The sequence below is a fragment of the Diprion similis genome, chromosome 2 (genome assembly GCF_021155765.1).
Source record: "Diprion similis isolate iyDipSimi1 chromosome 2, iyDipSimi1.1, whole genome shotgun sequence".
Classification (NCBI taxonomy): Eukaryota; Metazoa; Arthropoda; class Insecta; order Hymenoptera; family Diprionidae; genus Diprion; species Diprion similis.
In genome coordinates, this window is record NC_060106.1 from 18,966,732 (window position 1) to 18,983,045 (window position 16,314).

Consider the following 16,314-nt stretch of genomic DNA (forward strand, 5'->3'; position numbering starts at 1 on the left):
TAAATATATATAGGTACATACGGATGTGTAGAAATAATACCCCCCCCCCCCCCTCCCCCCCCCGCGCCAGTTTTCAAATAAAGCGAAGGGAAGGAATACACACGAGTATCGATCTCCTCGAGTGAGTTTGCCACCGCTGAAGGATACGATATATGTACCTTCTATTATATCCCGAGTTTCCGAAGAGGATTAGCCAAGTTTTTGGGGAGCCAATCTCTCTTTCCGCCAACTTGCCGCGGGCGAGGCTAAAAATTGCGTATCGAACAAGTTGGCGTGTATCGAAATGCCTTTTCTATGTTTTCCTGTCAGACTATAAGAATCGCAGTAACACAACACGAATCTCGTGTTGTGATTATACGACCGATAAAATTCTGCCATACTCAAATTTGAGATAAAAAAAAAATAAAACAACAACAACAACAACGTTCCGACAATATTTTTTATTATAATCTACAAATGTCGAACTGAAAAAAATGTTTCGATTTTTTTTTTATCTTTTATTTTCAATATATTGTAATTTTTTTTAGTAAAAATTGAAAATATTTTTAGAGATAAAAAATGTTTATAAAATGAATTTTATCTGATCGACGCATATAATATACTAGAAATATTTTTTACTAAGTAAATAATATATTATTTATTTATTAATATGAAAAGTATAATAAACGGTTTCAGTTTGTTTTCAACGAAAATCGAAACTTTAATTCGCATTTCTTCATACACCTGTCGAAATAGTCTCGTGAATACTACGAAATTCGACAAATTGTTCATTTCCTTATTTTTTCCATCAATTGCGTCTAACATACCATTAAACAAAAATGTAAATAGTTTTTTTTTTTTTCTAAACTGTGAATATAATTCGTGTTAATTTAGGAATCACTTGTTCAAATCTCGCATTCTCTCTCCTACCTACCAGATTTTCATCTAAATAATCCAAATCCAGAAACCACAACCTATGATTAGCAGTTTCAAGTTATCCCCGCGTAAAAAGGGACAGAGCGCGAATAGCAAAAGCTCCCGCAGATTTGAAAGTCTAAATTAAAGAATAAATAAATAAAAGCCAAAAAGAACGGGATGAGAAACGAGTCAGTAAAAACAGAAGAGAAGTTAAATAACAAAATAAAGAATAAGAATAAAAAAAGAAAAAAGTTAACGGTATCAAAAAAATTTCATGCACAAACTCGGTCTTCGGAGTGGCGGACAAAAAAGAAAAAAGAAAAAAGACAAAAAAAAAAATGAAAATGAAAAACCAGATAAGAAAATCTCCGATAGATCTGATTGACCCAGTTACGTCAGTAGCGGCTGTTCCCTATCTCGAAAGGACTCGGTCGGTTTGTGACGTCACGGAAAAGCCACGCCCGTACTTTGGCAAACTCTCTCTCTCTTTCTCCCTCTCTCTCCAACTTTGGACGCCCTTTCTCTCCTCTCTCGCTCTCTCCAAACAGGATTGACGGGGAGGTTCGTGACGTCATTCATCCTGGGGGTGCTATACAGGTGTATTTTATACATATATATATATATACATATATTGTACGTATGCATATGTATGGGTAATACCATGTTACACCTACACATGTAAAACTAATCAAAGACCAGCAGCAGCAGCAGCAGCAGCAACTCGGTGTGGCGTCCGACCAAACTCCCTGATTACTACTTCGTCGTGCAATCAAGCGGACGACGTCCCCGCACGCCGTTTTATAATCGCAACTTTTCATGGAAATTTATACTATTACTGTAGCAAAGGTGGTAGTGATTGGAGTGGTGGGAAAAGTTGTAGTAATAGTGACGGTAGTAGCAGTAATAGTGGTGGAAGAACAGCAATTACTTTGTACAATGTATAATGAAGAACAATTGTTACAATCACAATATTAATTATAGTAATAACAAGAACTACAACATATATCTGATTGTTTCGTAATTTTTAAATTTGACAAAAGAATTTCGAATCAATAACTACGATCACGTGACCTAGTTTTTTCTGGAAGCAATTTTGAAAAATGCGACATTTTTTTCCCGCAACAGACTTGGAAGTGAAATTGAAAAAGAAATTTTTTCAAAAAATCAATTTTTACTATTTTAAAACAAATTTTTGTTGTGGAGTATAAAAGGTAAAGTGTAACGAAAATGAGAATTAATAGGATTCCGAAGGTAAAGATATATCGAAAATGCAAAACAAAGAAAGATCAAAGAGGTGAAATTTTCCCGAGCCAGAAATTCACAGAACTAAAACTCTCCGATTATTTCGATGTTTTAGATTAAAAAAAAAATGTCTCATTTTCGCGTTTTCGGAATTTTTGACTTGCCGGAGTTACGCCCTTCCGAAACTTTAAGCGTCGGATTTCGGACCATCCGAAACGTTGAAGTTTCTCCGAAGTTTTCTTTCTTTATTTCAAGTTTCGTACCAAAAAAAATTGGAAACTTATCGCTTTCGGAACTTTTCAAATTCGGAATTTCGTGCGAAAACAGCGCAACCACCGCAACGGAGATTGAAAATACACGTGGCATATACGATGGGGTATAGTTGATCAGTAATAGGATCTCGTCTTAAGAAGGGCTTCGTTTTTCCGTCGGTACGTCTTATCGAGACGCGATATGTATATATGTACATACGTAACACACTCTCACTATTCACATATATATAAAAACTTACATAAAAGCGCTCAAGAACTGGGCTAAAATGGGAATTTCCACCCTTTCTCAAGACAACGAGTAGTAACAATGCATCATCTCGTCGATCCCATTCTATTATCTAAAGATGTTCACGAATATTTCACATAAAATATACGGATAATAGTGATAAAATTTATTAATTATATAAACAGAATAATATCTCTGCCCAAATTGTTTCTACTACGATTTCATCTCTCATTTCTTTCATACATTTCTACCATAATTTCAACATCTCAACGACGAAAGAGTGAAAGAAAAAGGTAAAAGAAAATATATTCTAGACCCCTGCATCAATAATTCTATCGAACATTATTTTTCCTCGAAATGATTTATTCCAAAAGAGTCTAAAAAAAAAAAAAAATAAAAAAAAAACACACAAGAAAAAAAGGGAAGGGATGGAAATAAGGGTTCTTTACGACGAGGTAAACCTTTATAAATCAAACTGCGTGCGTTAGGTGAGCAGCTTGGAAAGTCGCCTTGAACCTCAGGATAAGGAAAACATTTTTATCGTGACCTGGGTTGTATACAACTATATATATACATATACATATATATATATACTTATGTAGGTACGTGTACATAATATATATGTATACATATATGTAAGTGCGTGTGTTTGTGTGGATACAGGAACTGTCTACATCCAAATCGAAAGGGATGTAGGGAATTGAAATACGTGGTTGTAAATAGAGCAGGTCCAGGTCGAGAACAAACATAACTGATTGGTTCGATCTGTTCAGTTCGAATCCGAACTTCGAGTTTCCTTGAACCACCGCCTTAGTTTTCTCCAGTTCATTTTCAAGTTTGTCAAATATTATTTGACAACGATTTCTGTAACGATTATTAATCTGTGGAGTGAAGAGGCAAGAAAAAACTGACAACAAGTTGATACATATATGTACTAGGGTGGCGCAAAAAAACCGAATATTTTTTTTTTTTTTTGAGTCTCGTGTGACAAAATGTTAGTTTTTGATGTTTTAAGAGCCCACTCCAAAGGACAGTTAAAAAAAAAAATTTTTAAGAGGTCGCTCCACATTTTTTAAAACGTCAGAAATCGTCAAAAATCGATTTTTTTCAATTTTTTTTCTCGCTACGGTATAATTTTATAGACAAAAAAAAAAAGATTAAGTTTCCGAAAGTTTCAGTTCAAAATTTGAATTTTGAAAGGTCGCTCATAATTTTTTTTAATTTGTTGATGCATTTCTTTTAATTTTTTCGAGCGATCTTTTAATATTCATAGACTTTATTTTCTTTTATTTAGTAAAGAAAAATCGATAAAAATACACCACGACATGGATTAAAAATCAAACAAAATACTGAAAATACAATTTTTTTCATTTAATTTTTTGACGATTTTTGACATTTAAAAAAATTTAGAGCGACCTCTTAAAAATTTTTTTTTGAGCTATCCTTTGGAGTGGGCTCTTAAAACATCAAAAACTAACATTTTGTCACACGAAACTCAAAAAAAAAAAAAAAAAAAAAATTCTCGGTTTTTTTGCGCCACCCTAATATGTATACACATAATTGCAATTAAAACTTGTCAAATTTTTTCTCACTCAGTCGAGTCAAACTTGTACAATTTTTTTCTATTCAATAAAAAATGCACGACAAAATTTCTGACAATGAATTCACGGATATTTCGAGATCGTAGATCGATTGGAGTTGGATAACGACGAATATCAAGTTCCTATAAAATCGCAAGAACACGTAACCCGCGTAGCACTTTTAACACGGTTGTGTAACACAGAATTGTTTCTCTTTTTCCACTATCTGGAGGGTGGGGTCGAGTTTAGCCAGGATTAGCCAAACACGAACAACATCAACCCGCCTATCTTCTTTGGTTAAACGACCACGACGAGTGCGTGAAGCAGAATCGCAGTGGGCGACCTTTGCTTTTTAACGAATCACAAATCTAATTACTCCCAGGAGTTTTTGTGTGGCCTTTGACGGCTATCCTGCGTACAGGCTGTTCGTTTTTTTTTTTTTTTTTTTTTTTTTTTTTTTAGGAACAGAGAGAGATAGATATACACATTTTTATTTTAATCGCAGTTTTTTCCGCTTCTTATATATGTAATCAAATAAAATGAGAAATATGTTTGAAGTCTGAAAATTCGTTGTGATGTAATAGGAGAAATGCTTTGAAAACGAATTACGCAACGCAACTCGTGCGGAAAACTACAAAACGCATATTATATTATAATAAATAAACAGAAAAAATTAATTTTTATACAGAGAAGGAAACTGGGCGAAAGTGGGACGTTTAATCGAGCTAAAATATGACGGATCATATGTGCTCGGCGGAGAGTAAAAAACGATGATCGTATTAGGTGGAGAGATAACGCGTGTTAAAGATATTGAAAATTGATTAAATTTATTCGAGAAACTATATAACACTCGTAATAATAAAAATGACACTTGAAATTTTAGAGAGTAACTTTCTGGCTTTTACGCATATTATTTATCGTTAAAATATATATAGAAATTGCTGAGACTTGAGGGATCCGGATACACGGCTTGTTTCAGGAAACTACAAACTTGGCATAAAAACTTTGGATGTTAATTGCATATTTAAGTTAATGCTTCTTTACCTCAAAGATTCGAGATGAATTCAATGTGAAATGGAGTGAAAACAAAGTCGAAACGATATAATAGCGAAATACAGACTGAACAAGTGTAGTTGAGTTCAATCAAATCTCAATGAGTTCAAAAAAATAATGTCTTTCCAATACGAAGAAAGAAATATAATAAAAATCAGGAAAGAAATTAAGCCAGCAAATTCGCGTCAAATAAATTCTGCAATTATATGAACGAGTCCAAAAAACCCTCAGACTTATACTCTGCCTTTTTCTTGATAAAGCAGAAACTGTACTTGGCTTTAAATATAAAAAGAAACAAATCTCTAATTTTTCAAAATTTTTATTTCGAGCCCTGAGTCTCCCTGCTGGCCTCTTTTTCTTTTTTTTTTGTACACTTAATTCTTGAGCACTAAAATGAAATTCGGAGATGATTAAAAAAAAGTATAAAATACGAAGTTATATAGCTTAAAAAATGATTGAAAAATAATAAATAAAATTAAAACACTCACGACAACTCGTGTGGATTATACGATCTACAGAAAGACTAAAGACTGAGAATATATGTCTAAAAAAAAATGATAAATCAATTTTTTCCACATTTGAAGCCGATTTATGACCATCCAACATGATCTTCCATTTAACGACCAGCCAAATGGATATAGAAAACAGACTTGGCCAGACATCCAACGATCCAAAATTGACAACTGCTGCCGGGTTCGTCGTACCCGCAGACATAATCGATCTTTTTTTGGCACCATGAAGCATTATCACTAGGTATATATATACCTAACCATGCAGCCGTATAAGAGAAGTTGTCGGAAAATCACAAAGCGAAGAACGAAGCTCGCGTCTCGTCCAATTCCTGACCCAACTCAGCTAGCGGAATTGACTTTTGTCCAATAATAGCCGCATCGTTTAGTTTCTTCTAAGCAAACCGGTGATTAATTCCCGCGAATCCTGAGGGATCACGATTTACTAACCTTGAATTTAAATTTTCATACACTTGAGAGACAATTTCTATTAACCAGGATCCGATTATTGTTGTTGTTGTTCTCTCCGTGGTCGGATAACAATGAATTATTAATGTCAGACGAAGAGGGGAAAATTACTTTTCATTGCTATGAACGTAGAGATCTCGCAAAGAAATTAAATTTTTGTTCTGTTTCTTTTTCTTTCTGTCATCCGCGTTTAGAATTCCGTTGCGTTAATCAATTAACTTTAAATCCGCCATCGATATCGAGACATTATAATTTTATTGAGTTTCAAATTATCCAATAAATATCGTAAAACTGGTTAAAAACTTACGTTTCGATGATTTTGAGTATGAATTAATTTTTTTTTTCCTTTTTTTTTTTTTGACTCTCTTTCTTGTCCTATTTAAGGTGTCAAAATTTTCACCGCTCGTAGCAATTTTAAGTGCTCTCGGATAATTATAACTTTTAGTACTTTTATAGGCGAATGATCAAACCACCAAAATGTCTCTTCGTTCTATACGATATGCATTTTATTTTCAAATAAAATCCAAACGAATAGAAAAAATTACTAATAATGATAATAATAGTAAAACAAAACCGGTGAGAAGAATTAACACAAAATATAATGCGATTATAAGTGAATGGAAAATCACTTTAAAAATTAGCATATTTCGGCAATATTTTCTTATTTTCTTATCACGAATTATAATGTATATATGCGAAAAGCTAACCATATACCTCGGGGTTTTCACATTAGCATTCCATACCCGTATAAAGCATGCTGTAAACTTCCTGAGCGCTCGCAAAATACGATCGACGTACTTTAACCTAACTAACGCGGTAGGAATATTGCGAATATGATGTGTAAACATAGGTATAATACATACATATATACATATGTATACCTAAATATAGTGAATAAAGGGTGAACGAGGCTGTTGGAAATTGGAAAGTCATAATCGACAAAGATTCGGACAAAAGACTTTCGCGGTGTATAATTATAGAAAGTGGAAAGAATGAGAAATGAATTTGGAAAGAAAGGATGAAGAAAAGATCTCGAGGATTGAATGGAACGCGACGAAACCTACAGATGTGGGTATAAATCTTACGAACGGTGGATTCATCAGTAGGTACACGACGAATTATACAATATATAATACCTATCCGCAAATTGGGATGAAAAAAAGGGGCAAGCAAAGGCGAGAACAAGAAATAGAAAAAAAGTGAGAGAGAGAGGGTGGGGGGTGGGAAAGACAGACGATGCCTTTGGAAAATTTTCGTTTAATCAAAGAGACGAGGGTCTGGAAGTAACTTTAGTGGAATAAGAGCGAGAAAATATAAGGGTAAGAGTAAGGGTACACAGAGAGAGAGAGAGAGAGAGAAAGAGAAAAGGAGGAACAAAATGGCCTCGAAGATCACAGCTATGGCCGCCAGAGTCCACAAGGAAGAGCGAGAGGAGGATGAGTAAAAGAAAAAGGGGGAGGTGGTAGGTGGTAGGTGGTAGGTCAAACTTCATGAATGAGATCCCGCAAGCTCGCCGGTTGTGAAAGGGCGAAACACAACCGCGTTACGCGGCTTTTCCGCAGGGTATGGATTGGTGGATGGATGGATGGATGGAGCAGACGGCCCTGGAGGGTCGATATCGGTATGCGAGCAATGGGGGGGATGTGGCCTCCCACCAACGCCGGAACTACGGTTACTACTTGCTGCAGAATTGACCCAAGCCTGCATTGGCAAGGCGAGAACTCTGCATCACGCAGAGATGACTTGACTCCAAGACTTAGATCATATCTGGGCCTTAAGCCCCTTAAACCTGTAATGAACCACCGTCGACTTGTTCCACGATTTATCGCAACGTCATTCACCCCGGCTGTTTACCATTTTCACTGGTGCACGGTGTCTCGAATTATGAGAAAGCCGTTTTTTGTGACTCCATTTTCGAAACTTTCATGGAATATAATACGGATCTTGAGCTTTTCGAGCCAACAATTGACAATGAGAAAAGAATTTTGAAGAAATAGTCAGAAGATTGAAATTATTTTTGCACCGTTTCACAGATACTTGACCGTTTTAGAGTCAACTTCTCGTTTCTCTTTCTTATATATACTTCAATATGACGCAGTTTGTAATTTGTAGGGGCCGATTTGTGAAATGCTTAAAATTCTTTTAGTGTGAACAGTAGGTATGCTGAACGGATACTGTGAACTCACTTGAAACTACATAGAACATAGATAAATTAAATTTGTAAATCCAAATACGAACCGTTTCAACGAGTGACCTAAACGGACCTGACTGTAAAAAATTAATGAAACCGTTATTCGAAAATTTCAGTTTATCTAACTTGTAGCAACCGAAACAATCATACAAGGGTATGGTAGGTACTGAGTAGTTCCCTACATCGAAAAATGGTCAGCAATATCTGTTTAATCTAGTTTCAAGTTCTCATGGTTCCTTCACGTCTCTTTTTGCTAGTATACTTGATCCGCGATCAATTCCCTAGGCCTGTATTCTGTTACTCAGTCAAAGGTTTTTGTGGTCACTGATCACGACTCTAAAGTCAGAATTTAATGATTTCTAAATCCAATATAGCGGATTCAATATAGTGTGGATGTAAAATATGGAGAAAAACAATAAAAATTCGATGATTCTAGCCCCGAAACTTGTTACTCGTGGATTTTTGAAGTTATACGAAATAACAAGATCATTTAAACTTGTAAATAAACTGTGACAAAGCTAGGACGTGAAAATTTTTTCGCATGAGACTCTGAGCATTCCACTGTGGCTGAAAGGGTTAAGCCATCAAAAACAAAATGTACTCATTATATTTTGAAAAGCCAGCACCTCAAAGGTCATTCAAAAAATTGCACAACGACGGTCATAAGCACGTACCTCCAAGGTTTCGTTACCTTAACGTTACTAAATTCAGCCTTGTGATATGATTCGTTGGTGGGGTATAGAGAGAGAAGAAGAAAAATAGAGAAAGAGAAAGAGAAAGAGAAAGAGAGAGAATTTAGGCGGGATAAGCGATCGAAGAGGAGGGGCGAGGGGTTGAAACGGTGAGCGTTTGCGAGGGTGCCAGAGAAACGAGGATGATGGCGGAGGGAGCAGTTATCGAGCGAACGACGGAGAGCCCTACGCTTGCACCACGTTCCTCTCGTCCTCCTCCTCGGGTTCTGATACTCTCACGCCGTGCGGAGGAGTATGGCAGTCGAGAGTTTGCTACTATACGACAGTCGTCGGGGATAGTGGAATTCCCTTCCTGCCTTCCCACCCTGCAGACGTGTTCGTGTTCGTGTTCGTGTTCGTCCACGTCTACCTCGACTTCCAGGTGCTCTGCAATGGTGGTAGTAACGGTGGGCGGTTTGCGTAGGCGGATGGATCGGTTATACGCGGTGTGTAGGCACCACCACCACCACCACCACCATCACCACCACCACCACCATCAGGTAGAGAAGAGCTACTCTCCTCTCTAGTTTTCTCTCCTCCTCCTGCTCTTCCTCCTTCTATTTTAGGTCTACGTATAGATGGACAAACACCTGTATATATACCTTCCCCTATTTTATCTCCCTTTCCAACACGTAAAGCGTCGCTCAATTTCCGCGCCTCCTATTTCTCCTCCTCATCCTCATAGCCGTGAAATTCTTTCTCCATATACATGTACACACCAGCCTGCATGCATGGTCGGTATGGAGAAAATTGCGCGAAAGCAAAAAAATATTCACGTGTTTCTACGAGGATTTCTTATACATATATGTATAGGTATACGTGGCGTTGTGACGTTTAGACTTCTAAATAGGACAAAATAGGAGGGGATAGAAACGAAGAATAAACTCCATTTGAGCGAAACACCGTAGTTGAAGAATCGTCCTATATCGTATGGATGCTAGCACCTCGTCAAAATCAGGGGAATGATAATCACTAAAATTATACTGGTTCGCAATAAATCATGCTGAAGTTAGTAAAATTATTGTAACGATTCAGGCTGAGGAAAAAACGTAGTTTTACGATTTTAGGAATTTTTTTTTTTTTAATCAGTAAACTGTAATAACAAAATAAGAAAATATAATCCTATTTTGAAACTTTGAAACTTGAATCTGGTTCACAAAAATACAGGCATAAGTCAGCAATGATACTACAAGACAATTTAAACGATTTTTACTTGAACAAAAAAAAAAAAAAAAAAAAAAAAAATTCCCCATAACTGTGAGTATTACTGATAAATATATGAGTGTTACGTAGGTATATATATATATATATTTATGTAGAAATAAACATGCTTGATATTCTCCCCTCGAAGCTGTTGCGTAACAATTATAGGTACATACATATGTAATAATAACGTTTATTGCACGAGATGTAAAGATCGCGGGATTAATCGACAGTCTATTATTTAATTATATGTATACCCTACGTGCAACGGTTCAGGCGATTCGAAATTAACGGAAGAATGGGTGAACTGATCGATAATCTTAAGAAAGGATGAAGATACGGCAAATAAACGAGCTGCCGCTGCTGCCCAACTGTGCAGAGTTCACTGAAGCGAGGAAATTTCAATGGCTTCCAGAGACATTTCCCCATCTCTTACGATTAGTTTATAGACGATATTATATATATATATATATATATGTGTATATGTATATAAAAGTTCGATAGATGTACTTGACACAAGCATTTACGGAAGTACAGAATATAGTAGGTATACAGTATTGTGTGACAATAAGGAACGATATATTTGGCAATTGCGACGAGTTTGAAGTTCGAAGACAATCACACGAGAGTTGCGATCGCCAAGAAATTTATTTTTGGCCCGAGTAACTCAGGATAATTTTTATAACAGGGGAATAAAAAGTGACGTTAGTGGTTAAATCCTTCTCGTGGTGTCCAGTAAAAAATCCGTAACAAATACAAAGACATTTTCAGGTCATTTAAGAATATTTAGGAAAAATAAAATTACACGAATGCAAAGGACAGAGGAAACTGTAAGAGATACAAAAAACGCTATTCGAGGCGAAAATCCACTTTTTAAAAACAGTTACTCAGTGTACACACGAATAAATACGTCATTTGTAGCAAATCTTAAAAACAGAATATTTCTAAGACACAAAAAAAATTCGAGGATATTTTCAGGATTTTTTAAGAAAAAGGAAAATTCAAGTATTTCCAGGACCACTGAAAGTGGAGGAATTGTGAACCGCACGTGCGCGAATCCATCTTCGCAACACTGAGATGATAAAATTAATTGGTTTTTTTCGTCCCGCTAAATTTTTATACGCAAAGGTCCACTTTCCACACAAGTGTGATAAAAATATTTGAGACAGAAATAAAAGAAATGGCATAGATTCTACGAGATTTGAATAGTGAATTAAAAACTCATGTACGCTGTAAGAACAATAATAAACTTAAAAAAAAAAAAATCACTTTTCTTGGTTCGAGCAAAAGTAATTTTCTTCGTCGATTCAAAGATTTTCGTTGTAAGTGGAACGGCAGTAGCGACTATACTGTCAAGATATTCGCGTGAGATTAGACCCACCAACCAATGAAGGTAGGAAGGAAGAAAAAAAGGTAAAGAAGCGAAGCAAAATATAAAATCAGTACACTCCAGTTGCAGGTATTGGCGTGAGTGAGCTTTGATTTGCTTGTGCCAAATGGCGAATCGTTGAAACTGCACGTCCAAAGGGTGCTTGGAAGTGACAACTGCGAGTTCCTTGGATTTATAATTTTAAATGACGCAAGCAGTTAAACTTTTCTTAATTTTCTAAACTCCATACGTTTCGGAAACGCTACTGAACCGTTTTTCTTTCCCTTTATTATTAATACGTATAAATATCGGCTCATTTTTCACCTTTTCAAATTAATTTAACGTAAAAGGTTGAGAAAAAACACAATTCATCACCACAGGGACCAAAAACTCTTACGCTTATGCGTTTCTAATCCTATAAGTGTGAATGTCTCGAGGGAAGTTTCGTCTTGAATTTACACGTGGTGTACCTACGACTAACGTATTTATACGTCAAGATTAACGACGCCACGTGCGTGTTTCCTATATACGCAACGGTGTTGAAAAGAAGAGAGAGTATAAATAAACAAATATAATAAGTAAACTGCTGCACTGAAAGTATATAAACGGATTTCGTTAGTCCTCAGTCATTGATTTACACAAGATAAAATGTCAGCAGTTTTTACCATCAACATTATGACCCCGATCCGATTTTTCATAGCGCAAGTTTTTATTTCAACTAAAGATTAAGGATAATATTCAGCAAAGTTTGCTCTTGGAATTTATATCCCACGAATCATGAAGCTCGGTTGGACCTCTAAGCCTGCAATTCCGAAGCATCGATGAAGCTGCATAAGAGACACGATATAAAAGAGATGAATTTTCAAGATAAATGACAAAGTTACAATAATAGCAAGCGGCAAGTAGGCACCCAATGACCGAATCGGAATAATTCAGCAACCATGCGTCATGATGTCAGCCGCATCTCGTCACTGTTAGTAATTAGTTGAGTAGCAACGATTCCAAAGAGAATAACATGATGTAGTAAAGTTAGGTTTCCTCGCGAAGCGTTCCAGACGACGCCAAGTCGACTCAAGTACAACACGACAACCACAAGTGCTTTAATACTTGCAAACATGCCATCGCACGCATGCATTTAAAGTGAAGAAAGAAGCTGCACACATCTAGAAATCCGATCAGATCACGTGGTTCTGGTTCGCCAAATATTTTTCTAAGTGGATGTAATCGTTTCTCACTAAATCTAAAAGCCAAAATTTTGATACCGTTAACGTCACGAATCTCCAAAAAGAAATCGCATATTATTTTGCAATTTTAGAAACGACTTTCGAAGATTTGGCTTTTCACAGATTTTTCTTCAACGTGATTGGTTCTTCTAAGTTTGATCACTGAAAGTGCAAATGGAAATGCAGTTGATAAATCGTTGAGCAAAGAATATCTCCGCGATATATCAGATTCGATTTTCCTTTGGGTATAAAAAAAAAAAAAAATAAAAAATAAAATAGAACCACGACGAGAGGCAGTAATATTGTTATACCATATACCGATAAAATGGAAATGATAAAAGGGAAAAAGCAGCTTGAACGACACTCGCGCGTTGACAATGGAAACTATCGTTCGATCGGGACTGCAAACAAAGTGACAACTGTGCGGCAGATAAATTGAGGCTTGAATTTTTCTTTTTCTTTTACTTTTTTCCCCGCTTCATTTTTGAAATCGATAATATACACCATAGTGGACACACATAACCAATTTGTTAGTATACTATACGGCAACAATCACGATGAAATATTTTTTCAGAAATCGATATGGTTGCTCAAGTTTTTCACCGTTTTATTTGAAAGTTTAAAAAAATTACGTGAAAGCTGATTAGATGAAATATAGACTTGATGAAAATCTGGTTATAAACTGAACCATCGATATACTTGAACTGAAAATGAAATATTTAAAAGAAATCGATTTTTGTGACTAAAAATTAATTAATCGTAATTACTTTCTGCGTTCGATGTTTTTCAGGCATAGACACACACACACACACATGAGAGATATCGATAACCAAATCTGTCCCCATGACAATTAATTCTTGATAAATTACAAACGGTTTGTTTTTTGCCTTTGATTCTCTTTATTCCAATACGTACGTCAGTCAATGCCAGAAACGTATTTACAGTAAGAATTACGGATTCTCTGGTTTGAAGAGAGAGACGACGATGCCAGAAGGTAGGTACATAAATCATTCCTATGCCGAGTTCCACTCGTCGATGGTGGTTATACGTTCTATTTGCGTACTAAGAAAGAAAGAGAGAAAAAAAAAATTTTAATCCAATCCTTTTCGATTCAATCGATTTACGCTCCGACTTGAGACTCCGGATCGTTATCCGCATGATATATATATATATATATATATATATATATAACAACTGGTTAAAATAACGTGCATGCGCGTGTAAATTACGTGAAATAAAATTTAGTGCGACGGTTTTTTACATCCTAATACAGATCCGAGATGCGAATCACAAAAACATGTACGAATTTTCATTACAAAATTATTCGGATAAGCTTATCAACGATCTCTGGTAATTCGAAGAGTGAATTTGAACGAAAAATAAAAAATAAAATAAATTTCAAAATGTCGGTGCAGAATTTGAAGTGTTGAAAAGTTAAATTCCGGCATCTCCGGTTTTCAAAGGGCGAGGGATTTTGTTCGCCGCGTCAACATTTCACCGTCGTATTTAGGTGTAGGTATGGCTTATATACCTCTAAGCACACACATGCGACTGTGTTTCTAAAATAAACTTGCGAGAACTCTTCCTCGATCAATAACTAGAGGAAGAAAACTAGGTGCTGGTGGTGGTGCTGCTGCTGCTGCTGGTGTTGCTGCTACAGATTCTCAGTTGAAAGATTGTTTAAAAAAATGTCGACATGTGAAGTAAATTAGCAAAAAAAAAGTTGTCATTATTGTCAAATTTGAATAAGTTAGCTAGTTGTTATTATATATACTTAAATGTGATAATCACGCGCGAATTGCCTTTTAATTACTCTGGATATCGTTGAATCTAATAAACGAGAGTAAGAAATTCAGACAAAAGCTAAAAACGAATATAACGTCGAACGAGTCGAACAATACGCAGAGCAAACGGTTCAAGTTTTATTTTATCTCCGAGCGGATTGAATATAACCGCAGCAATTCAATATTTCATGGTAGGTATAGAACTCAGGATTACAATGTACGTTAAATTAACGTGTTAAAAGTCACGTTCGAACTTTCATTTTAGTATTGCGTATGTGCCTTCAATTTCTCCCTTTGTTATATTTTCAATTTTATTTTTATCTCTTTCATTAAAAGAAACGAATGGCTGATCAGGCAAATTCGTGGTCAAGTGTTCAGGCATTTCCTACTTAAAAAATACGCGTGCAAAAATATATAATAAATTCGCGTATATATATACCTTCTAATTTCGTATAAAAAAGGATGACGAGATTTTTCCTTTTGTTTTCAAAATTACTTACAAGACAAAAAAAAATTCTTCTTCCAACGATTTATAATACATCAAAATATTCGTACAGATATTACTTTTCAGTTTCAAAAGGTAAAAATCAAATCAAAGATTTGACGTAAACTAATCTGATGTTCACAAAAACCGCATGATTTGGAGCCAAAACGGTACCGACCCTCAAATTTTTCTGGGCTTGATTCGAAAAATATCGTCAAGAAGAACGAAGAATGCTAATGAACAATGGTTTCTCTTATATATTCAACCCTAATAATTCATCCAGGCTGCAGCCAGCCATCCAGCCAGCCAGCCACGGATATAAGAGTTAAGTCAGAGAAGAAGAAGAAGAAAAAAAGAAATACAGGGAGAAAAAAATAGAAAAAATAAAAATAAAATGAAGAAACACGAGAAGAAGTGGAAGAAAAAAATTTAAGACTGGACGAGAATATACATATACATATATATATATATATGCATTAATATAAAAGAGAGCCTCTTGTGTCTCCGTGTATTCGAGCTCGCAGCGATGGCGTCAACGCGAGGAAGGCGAGACGAGACGTGAAACATGTAATTTTTTACCCCCTAGTTACTACAAACATAGCCATCATTGCTACTTGGAACTTGTTACATCAATCTGAATTTTTTTCTTTTTCTTTTATTTTTTTTCTCTTTTGTTTTCCCCCTTCCGGAAAGATCTGACAAAAATAATTTACCACAGAGATATGGAGAGTTTTATTTTGGCAGGTGAGAAAAAAATTTGCACAGTCTTTAGAGATATTTACACATCCGAATTTCCTTCAAATTTTAACCAAAATTCTATGATTCGACTTTACAAAATGGATCTTACAGATAACACGACCTAGATTTTTCTTGTATATGAAATAATAAAAAAAAAAAAAAACTTTTTCGATCTGTGTGCGTGCTAAGAGAAAAGATCCTGAAGAGATCTCTTAGCGAGTAGAGAAACACAACGCAGAGTAATTGTGTCGAAAAGTTTATACTTCGGGAGAAATTTGAAAGTTGAGTGGTCCGCCATTTACCTTTAGGGTAAAGAAAAAAGGAAGATGATTTTTAGACGAGAG

General features: G+C 35.6%; 1 protein-coding gene across 6 annotated transcripts in view; it reads right to left on the minus strand.

Moving 5' to 3' along the window:
• Window positions 1-16,314, minus strand: part of LOC124416484 (trichohyalin) — a 70,297-nt gene that overhangs the window by 46,281 nt on the left and 7,702 nt on the right. The window lies entirely within an intron of this gene.